Source organism: Papaver somniferum, chromosome 4 (genome assembly GCF_003573695.1).
Source record: "Papaver somniferum cultivar HN1 chromosome 4, ASM357369v1, whole genome shotgun sequence".
Classification (NCBI taxonomy): Eukaryota; Viridiplantae; Streptophyta; class Magnoliopsida; order Ranunculales; family Papaveraceae; genus Papaver; species Papaver somniferum.
Window position 1 is genome coordinate 16,877,132 of NC_039361.1, and position 9,649 is coordinate 16,886,780.

Genomic DNA, 9,649 nt, shown 5'->3' on the forward strand with positions numbered 1-9,649 from the left:
TAGAAAAGGGCTGAAACGTTGCTGAATTTCCAAACGTTTGTGTTGAGTATTCGATCTTTTTTCCAGCAATGTGGTAAAATTGTTAGTATCCCGTATTACTAAATACGGTGGGTGCGGCCCTCCCCAACCCCTGGTCTAACAGGGGATGAGTTTAGAAAAACGTTCCTCCCACCGTGTAGTTGGGACACATCGTAAAATTTTAACCCATTATCAGTTTATAAGTAGAAAAGGATTTCTAAGTTTAAAATTTCTATCCCAATCCAGAAAGTGAGTCTTCTCACATCTTTTTTCAGCAAGATATCAACGAACCCTAGTTACTTTTCAGTTGATTAGTTTAGGTATGGTCGTGTGTACAATTAGTAAAATAAGTTGGTTTAGATTATTATTAAGATTTTCTTAACCAATTGTGCCGGGTTTTTATGGTGGCATATGCGGGTAAAAACACTTATTTGGGGTTTTTAAGACTTGATGGAGAACTGGAAAACACCAATAATTCATGTTTACTAAAGGTTTAGGATTCTTTTACCTAATAATATATAAGTTTGTTATGAATTGTTGAATGTTCTTTGCTGGTTGAATAATTATTGATTTAAAAGATATTGCAGCATTCAGAAAAATTATGTTATCAGTTTTTTTTTGAAGCATGATATTTATTGAAGTATTATCGGACCATTACAAGAGGGTATTTAATACCCGAAGATTCAAATACAAAAACTACAATAACATGATAGAGAAGCAGAATATGAGAATCAATCTCAGGATTAGGCTTGCATCGTGGATAGGTGTTGCAAATGGAGGGGTGGAGTTGGATGAGGTTGTCAAGGGTCCATAGGCCTTTGACGAATGCTTTCCACAAGAAAATTTGTACTGTTGATGGACATGTATGAGTCCATAGAAACTTGGGTGTTGGTGATGGGTGTCGATGCAGGTGATCCGAGATAATAAACAATCTGTCTTCTTGTTCTCCAATATTAATCATATCTTCAACCTGAGTTTTTAGCCGTGAATGTGTTGGAGGTAGTATTCAATCTTCTGATTCCGAGGATTTAGTAAAAGCTAGTAACTTTATTGTCGAAATTCACTCGAGCAAAAATAGGACAACCGAACTTAGTATTGTTCTTCATAAAGTGAAGTTCGGAAATTATTTGTGTGTTTAATTATCACCGAGACGTTCTTCAGTACTTTCAAACGAATAAGATTAAGTAGTTCGGCTGATAGTTTGTTTAAACTGTCATCCCAACTTCACTCTGTAACCACTGTAAAATCCTAAGTTTTTTTCGATTTAAACCTAATCTATCAATCAAACATAAGAAAATAAGGCATGTGAAGTGCTCTTTATTTTAAATTTCCTTACAATGAGGATTTGCTTCTCACTCTTCAACTTCACTCATGTTGATTTCTGATTTAACTTATTCTTTTAGAAAAATTCATTAATCAGGAAGATAAATACAACCAGGTGGATATCAGACCATTCCTGGATTAGCTTCTCAGTATGAGCTACTCTAGAAAGAATGTATGCCACTTTATTTTGTTCCTTAAGAACATCATAGTATTTCCTGTTCCTAACACAAAACTTTATTTTGTTTCATTCAGTTTTGAATTCATTGTTTTTGTTTCATTCACTTGTAAAATCGACTATATAAAGAAGCATTGAACTGCAATAATTAGTTTACTCCAATATCTTATTTCTCGCACTTTTTTACTCCAAAGTTTACACTTCATCGTAAAACTAAAAGAAATGAAAACATTGAGCAAACTCTGCAAGGTTACTTTGCAAAAAGATTTAAATAACAAATATGAAAAATGTATCATGCCAAAAGCATTAGAACTACTTAGTATTTTCATTTTACATCATAGATGTGGGATTGAGCATTCAAATTTTGTCAATCCAGAAAGGCCACCGGCCCACTGCAATGTAATTGGGCACAATAAAAATGTCCATAAAGTGAGCCTCCGGGTACACTTTGGAAGATTTTTATTTCTTTAGATGAAAAAGATTATGTAAGTTTAAAAAGAGAGCAATCATCACTTTAGCATAAATATATATTTTGTTCGTTCCTAAATAAATGATATATTTATTTTTAAATTTGGTCCCACTAGTAGATGATCTTATCATTAATTACCATTTTAATTGATTATTATTATTATAAGAAATATGTAAAATTTGATAATCATGTTTATATTCGTTACGTAGGCGTTTTAAAATGATTTTCAATGGTATAACGTATACGAATATTTGTTGTATAATTTAAGAGATAAATTATTTATAAAGTTCGCTAGTTATTATTCATAAAGGTGTAATTGTAAAAAAATATTTAAAAATATTCCCCTCTCCTACTTACCTTAAGAATTGTGCAAACTTAAATTATGTCATCTATTTAGGGATGGAGGGAGTAGTTTACGACACCCTCCAAAGTTAAAACAATATATAATTACATGCAGATACATGGTCACTTTTCAACATGAATTATAGATATAAGTTCGTTTTTTCTTTTTAACAATTTGCAAACACTGGTCGATTCACTATGTTTCGATCCAATAGAGTTAAGCCATTCAATATCTGTGAATTAAGTCGCTTCTCAGTCAAACCTAATGTATATTGTATGACAATTTACTTGTTTATCCTTTACTAGTTGGGATGCTGACCTACTGTAATGGATTTCAAATTCATCAAGTGTGCAGCAGGATCGATACACTATTTTCAAGTTCTTTACATAACTTCCCAAAAATTGTTCATCATTTCCCAGTGTCTTGGGGTTTTTGGTTGGTTAACAGTAAGGCTGCATAGAAAACTAGTCGGGTGTAAATGCCGGGTTGGACAGTTTTGGGTCAGAATTGAGCCGAATTGTTCATCTAACGGTCGAGACGATTTTTAAAATCAGATCGATCTCTTGACGTGTTAGCTCGATTCACGATTTCAGGTCCAAAACTGGATAAGCCGAAACCGAGTAAAACCGGGATAACTTTTCACCGGGGGACTGAATAATCTGAGGAACTAATATCTTCAAAGTTTTTGAAAGCCAAATCCCAAGAGAACAGGCAGTAGGTGGCTTTGTTAGCAACAACTTTTGCATTATTTCTTTTATCTGAGAGCACTTTAGTATTCCTTTCTTTCCACAAGCTCCAAATGATAACAACTGGTATCAAATTCCAAACAGCTGAACTGGCATGACTATGTTGGTTTAACAGCCAAGCTTGTAGAGCATCACAAACATTCATAGGCATATCAAAAATCCATCTGACACTTAGGGATATTGCACCACAATCCTTCTTCTTCTTAACATATCACTCGTAGGAAGTAATACATGAGCAATGATCCTAAAAATGAAACTGAATTTCGGAGGGTATTTTAGTGTCTACATAAATTTGAATACTGCACCATTGTAGATCGAGGTATCATCCAAGGAAAGCTTGTCATACACAAAACTGACAGAAAAATACTTGGAGTTTTTTAAAGACCACTGCAACTCATCGACAACATTCAAAGAAAAAGATAGGTGATCACTAATGAATTTCTTGTTTGTTTGTACATGCAATTCAAATGCTACCTACACGTAGCTAAAACTCTTGAAAAGGGACGAGACCCTTCTGGGTGTCCAAACATTTCTATTGAGTGTTCGATTTTATTTTATAGATCTTTTTTCCAGCAAGGTGGTAAATTGTTGGTATCTCGTATTATTGTTTACAATGGGACCCTCCCAACCACTAATCTAATAAGGGATGGGTTTAGAGAGACATCCTTCCCACTGTGTGGGTTGGGACAAATCGTAGTTATGCACCCACAGTCAGTTTATAATTTTCGAAGTAGAAAAGGATTTTTTAAGTTCAAAATTTTCATCCCAATCTAGAAAGTGAGTCTTGTCACGTCTTTCTTCAGCAAGATATTAACGAACCCTAATTACTTTTCATTTGATTAGTTTTGGTATGGTCGTGTATATAATTATTGAAATAAGTTGGTTTAAACTGTTATCAAGATTTCTTTAACAAATTCTGCTGGGTTTTATGGTGGCCTATGTCGGTAAAAACATTTATTTAGGTTTTCTATGACTTGATGGAGAAGTGAATAACACCAATCATTCATGTGTACCAAAGGTTTATGACTCTTTTACCTAATAATATATAAGTTTGTCTCGAATTGTTTTTTTCCTTTTCCGAATTGAATGGTTATTGATTTAAAATATATCGGATCATTCAGATAAATTATTTTTCTGATTCAATATAATGGAGTACTCCAAAAATTTGCGAGCATCACATGCCAAATCACAAATGCGAGCCAGGCCTAAAAGCATATTGAACTTGGAAAAAGTTCTGTAGCCATAAAATTGAATGAGGCATACTCATAATTTTGAGACATACTCAATATAGATAAAATAGAGTCACTAGGTTGTAAAACCAAATCCCTTATCCATAATAATTTGATAATGATAATAATGACCTTATTATGTATATTTTTTATTTAATTTTCTTAAGTCCTTTTCTTATATTTTTTTTATTTACAAAACCTAAACCAGGGGTCGACTGAAAAATTGTCAGCTGACTCTAAATCTTTTTAAAGCATATCTACTTTCGGTTGATAACGTATCAGTCGAACCTAGATTTTTTGAACACATACTTAGGTTGAGATGATAAGTTATCAGCTAACTGCCGGACTTAGGTTCGGCTGACTCGAGCAAAAATAAAATAACCGAATTTCATATCGTTCTTCATAAAGTGAAATTCAACTATTATTTTCGTGTTTAATTATCAATCGAAATCATGAGCACTTTCAAAATGAAGAACAATTAGTGGTTCGGTTTTAAATTCCATCACTTTTGTTCAAGTCCCACTTACAACTAGTTAGCTAGAAGTAACGTGATGCGGAATAAAGATAAGATTTGTGTTAAGCTGGGAATTCAATATTTTTTCCACTAAGGTGCATGGTAAAATCGTTGATTTGTGGTACTATTTACACAAATTTTAATTCAAGAACGACACAAATAAATGAAGAAAATGGAAAAGAGGGTTTTGGATGGATTTAGGAACCACATAATTGGTTAATTAACCCTTGGAGTTGAATTCCTGATTTTAGAAGACAAGCAAAGTTAGAACCAATAATTCAAATTCTATGGTCTTAATATCATTTTTGGGCATTTTCCTAATCTAAATTTATCTTATATAGTCATAAGTGACCTATACGCCCCTCCTATTTTCTTATAATCAATATATAAGAAAACTTATGAGGATCCGTGATTCCTATTTTTCCCCGATCTTCAATTGGTTCAAATTTCGTCATTAAAATAATTGTATCAATTAATTCCGATCAATTCAGTCAATTAGGTTGAATTTCAAAATGAAGAGCAAAGAAGAGGTTGTTATCTTCGAGCTTAACTCCCCTGAAAAGAGAAAACCATATTATTCTCGTCAAATTCTTCGTTTGCTAAAAGATTAAAGCTATTGCCTCCACCTTATGATCTTCGGAACCAACTACTGATAATAATGATGAAATACAATTAGATGGACAATTTAACAAACTCATGTCTCAAAACTCATCAATAGTTGTTGTAAATAACTTTTCTGTCCTAAATCTCAAATCTATGTTTCAAATATACGGTTCAATTTCAAGGATTTGTATTGATCATGGTGTTGGTTATGTTACATTTCGTTCTATAGGTTATACTGAAGCTTCTGTCATTATTTCTTTGGATCCTGAATTGGGTATTGTTATTGATTCTCAAAAGGCATAATCTCAAACTTGAAGAGTATAAAGTGTGATTTTTGGTTTAAAAAAGGATCTCTGTTGTTTTAGCAAGAATGTTACATGTTCCAAGGGTTTTCATGAAGGGGAGGATGCATCTAGATTTCCTAAGGAGAAAGAGCTGGGGTTGAGTTCTTCAAAATCTAAACACAAGAAAGTCTGTCAAAGCAATTTCGAGAAAGTAATTAAGTTGTGGAGGTTAGGACGGTTGTAGAAGTTAATGGATATCGATTGAATAGCATAAGATTAAAGTAATGATAGTCGGTAAAGTGAGAAAGGAGAAGGGGGTGATTCTTTCTCATTAGGCAAGTAGCTTTGTTGGATTTTCTAAAAGATAATAATTAGTTGTTCATCTTATATATCTTATTTGATATTCTTTTTTGGTGGATGTTTTGACGGTGAATCCGACAGTAATGGTGGTGTATTTATTGCTTCATAATCATGAACTAGTGATCTTAGTTGTGCATAATTTATTGCAGGTGATTACTAAGATAAACCTAGATTTATCCTCAAAATACACAAGATTCACCTGAGTGCTATTGCATATATATTCTGATTAAAAAATACATATGGTACAGCTTGCACCGAAGTGCATAATGTATATCCTGACGTGAATATGTTGTGGTCAGGTTGCACCTTAGTGCATAATGCATATGCATATTCTTATAAAATGTGTTTTGGACAGGTTGCACCAGAATGCGTAGTGCATATTCTTGTAGGAAATAAGTTTTGGATAGGTTACACCGGGGTGCATTATGCATATTTTGACAGGAAAATATATTATGGCGATCATAATGCATTTTTTGATTAAAAAAAATAGAATTTGGTCAGGTTGCACCGAAGTGTATAATGCAAATTCTAATAGAAAATAGGATTTTCGCTGGATTACACCGGTGCATTATGCATATTCTTATAGGAATAGGTTTTGACTAGGTAGCACCTGAGTGCATAATGCATATTTTAGCAGGAAATAGATGTTGGGCAGATTGCACCCGAGTGCATAATGTATCTTGGGATTGTTTTAAATAATAATAATAATTTTTTCAAATATAATATCATCAAGTAATCTTGTTTTGTAGATCGTCTCAAGCGTATTCCAAAAATATAAGTTTTCATTAAAATTCGACTTATATTTTGGAAGTTATGATATTTTTCGCTGTTAATTTTGAATTAGAGAAAAAAAAAGTAAATAGGTAAATAAGAGAAAAAAAAAAAGATAAAAGAAAAAAACAATTAAATGAAAGGAAAAACAGTCTAAAATATGTAGTGTCTTCTTGTTAAAGATAAATAAATATAAAACTGGGTTAGAAAGACAAATAGTCGACCTTTTTAGTGATTTTTGTATCTTAAGCGGCACATGATCAACTTCTTGGGTGAAAAATATTTCTTTTCTCAATCTCTCCCGCGATGCAGAAAAAACCCATTCAGTCCCTCGCTAATTTGGCAGTAAATGAGTGTTAAAATCTCACATTATATACCTTGCCCTTAGCGGGCTTATGAACATATGGCCCATTTTCTGGCTAACAAGTTGCTCCGTCGTTTTGAAATTCTCTCTTTTGTCAAGGTCATTTTCCCAGCGGGAAAAAGTTCCTCATTAGTCATTTCTCCCGTAATCTGTGGGCAAAGAAACGGAACAAACATTTCGAAAATTTCCTTTTTGTTTTCTAGATTCTAGTACATTTTTCAATTTACGACGAAAATTAGCATACGCAAAACAATACTTTTATTAATCCTAGAAAGTTCTTCGATGAATGGGGTTCAAATTTCAAAGTTGCCAGTGGAATGGAATGCCATCTTCGCTCTTTTCTCAAATTCATGGAACTGCGCATGGCTCCATAACTTAACGCGCACAAGAAAAGGCGACAGAAAGAAATACTAATATCCATGATTGAGGGGGGCTGGGGGGAGGAGGGCGGGGGTGTTATAGTGGCGGTATGCTGGTCTGCTCAAATTCATGATAAGATCAACGGAATGCTTGCATTCTTGGTTGACGAAGCTGTAAATTAAAGCATACCGCCACTATAACACCCACCAAGTCTACTCCACCAATCTAAACAAATCTACTGCATGAATTTGCTTGAAAGAGTGGCGGTATGCTTTAATTTGACGAAGATGCAGTAGATTTTATGGTCGCCTATGGTAAAGGCACTTTCCTTATAACTTTTAGACTTGGTGGAGTAAATTTTAGCTTGAAAGAGTATTTCGTTTTACGCGGAGAAGTGAATTAAAGCACGACCTTTCATGTTTATCAAGGGTTTTTGGATTCTCAGCTCCTCCCTTGTACACATAGTTTGTCATTCTGGGAATCTTTTCAACTGATTGAATAACAATTTCAAAAAACACCAGCAAACAAAAAAAACAAACCAAAAAAATCATAGATAAATATTTAATAAATATGAATTCTCGTTTTTTCAGCTTTTTTTGTAAATGAGTCGGTCTGATATGAGCAATAAAAATTATTAAGTTTTTTGTTTAATTCATTCAGTCGAATATTTCAAACGCCAAATCACACATTATGACTAACAACAAATCAAACAAACCTGGAACGAATTACTCTAACCGCCAGTGAAGAACCCAAAACCATTAATGGAATTTGGATTTCAAATCAATTGTGAAAGAAAAACTTAAGTACAGTAATTAGTTTACCCCAACGTCTTATTCCTCGGGTTTGTTCACTCCAAATTTACACATCATCACAAAAATAAGGAAACAAAAACACCCACTAACTTGGCAAATTCGCTTCTCAAAATGGTTTAAATAAAAAGTATAAGCCTATAAAAAAAATAATAAAAAAAAAGTATAAAATGTACCATACAAAAAGCATTACAACTCAACATCTACTAATAAGTATTTTTATTTCACATCATAGATGTGTGAGATTGATCACTCAAATTTTGTTGAACCAGAAAGGGCTAATGCAATGTAATTGAACACCAAAGTCAAATATTCATGTCCCACAAATGCGGTTCTAGAAAATGGGTTTCTTGATATATTTCCCAAGGTTTTTTATTCTTATTATTCAGGAGCGAAGGATGGTGTATATGGATTGGAAAAGAAAAAACAACCATCATTTAGCATAAATCTACTTTACAACTTTATAACACCCTCCCAAATGAATATTGCATGCGAGATTAATTAAAATGAATCTTGTGATGACCACAGATCAGATGAACCTCTTCAATGAGGATGACAATCATTGATATGATATGCCCCCAAATGCTCTTGAGTTTTCATTTTTCCACACAGCTCATGCAATGACATAAGAAAAAAGCCTCCAATATTAGCGTTTTCGAAGACTTTGATTAACAAAGCCTCCATATCTTAGCATCTCCGAAGGCTTTGACCTGACGTACTATGCCTGACTTCAATATACCATTACAATTTTGATATTTGTGACACACATGGATCATGTTACTCCCCTAGCTAATATGGCATTCTAATAATAAATTATTTGTATACTCGTTTGATATTTAAAAACATTTATTCTCTTTTAATCGGAGTTTGTTCCAGCATTTCCAAATACACCAGCAAATAGAAGCGGGGGAACACATACCAACGACTTTAAGCTCTAGTTAAATGTTCGACTCTATCCAAAAGATAGGTCTTGCGCCTAGTCTTTTAACAAGATCCCACTGATCCTACTTACTTTCAGTTAGTTAATTTTGGTATGGTCCGTTAAATAGTTAATGAAATAAGTTTGTTAAGACTGTTAAGATTTCTTTAACCATTTTTGTCTGGTTTTTAATAATGGTGGCTTATGAGCCATTTTCCTTGGTTTTTTAAGGCTTGACGAGGAAGATTTAAGCTCGAATGAGGGTCTGATTTTACGCCTAGAAGTGAGCTAAAGACCGACCATTCATGTTCACCAGAGGTTATAGGGTTTTTAAATTGTGGAAAAAAAAGTAAGTTAAAGAC